Below are 1,241 nucleotides of genomic sequence, written 5' to 3'. Positions count from 1 at the left end.
GTTCAGAAACATGTGCTCTTGGCCGGACAAAAATTACATCGTGCACAAAAAAATTCCCGTTATTTTCGTAGAATAGGATCACCCCGGCACTTTAAACGTAGATCTTTTTTGAGAGGTTGCACATGTGCAGGACATGGATCACACAAAGCTGGTTGTGGCACCCAGACTTTTAGGTTAAAAAACATGTTTACCTTTTCAAATTCCTTAATACTTGAGTAGTGCATCAAGTCGGGTGGTGGCTAATTTGCGAAACTTGTTGGCTTACGTAGGAGAACTTCATCCACCACGTGAACCTCAGAGCCATATACGAAAGTGATAGAAATAAATTGAAAACTGCAATGATTTAAAGGTTTTCTTTCGTTAACCTGAAAATTTATGGCACCCTGGAAACAAGGTTGAAATTTTGTATTTCAAAAGACAAAATTTACTGTTCAGCATAAGATGAATGCATATCATCACGCAAAAATGTCTGCAAAATATAGAAAAAATAATCATTTCTATGTATCTCTATTCTCTTATTATTTCATAAAAACTGGAGAAGGCTGTCAAATATTGCCAAGAATGTTTGCTTTTAACCTATATCTCTGTAAGAACAACTGAAACTGACTTGACTTAATTTGTGTTTTCTTGAGAAAGGCTTTTCAACTTTTCTGATCTCTAAAATGTGTATCCGCATGGTTTTTATATCTTTTGTTTATCTTTTAATTTTTAGTGAAGTTTGTAAGTGTGATGTTCAATGTGCTGTACTTCTGTGTTATTTCCCAAACTTTATCATAAAAATTATAATTTTGTACCAACTATTATTTTACTTACCAACACTTTTCGCTTCGTCGCTCCATCGTTATGTACAGAAGACACACAATTTTTTGGGATTTTTGCTTTAGTTGTATCATATAGTACTGCTCTTTCTCTTTAATTTGAGAGTTGCAGAGTTCAATTAACATTTTTCTTCACCAAGTTACGCGAATAAATTACGAGATATGCCCCATTATGTCTTGAGAATTTGCTTTAAATACTTTGAGGTAGACATTTTCTACTACTTTTGTACTCTTGAATATTTGTATTTGGGTGTGTTCGGGGTAGAAAATATCTACCTACAAGTATTTAAAGCAAACGCTCAAGATATAATGGAACATATCTTGTGTCGGACGCTTTGAACTTAATTAAATTTATGTATCCTGAATGTATGAAAGCATGTGAGATAGAGTTGCAGAAATGTCTTTTAGGTTTAATCTAAACAG

Source organism: Belonocnema kinseyi, chromosome 1, assembly GCF_010883055.1.
Source record: "Belonocnema kinseyi isolate 2016_QV_RU_SX_M_011 chromosome 1, B_treatae_v1, whole genome shotgun sequence".
Lineage (NCBI taxonomy): Eukaryota > Metazoa > Arthropoda > Insecta > Hymenoptera > Cynipidae > Belonocnema > Belonocnema kinseyi.
This window is presented reverse-complemented; position numbering follows the sequence as displayed.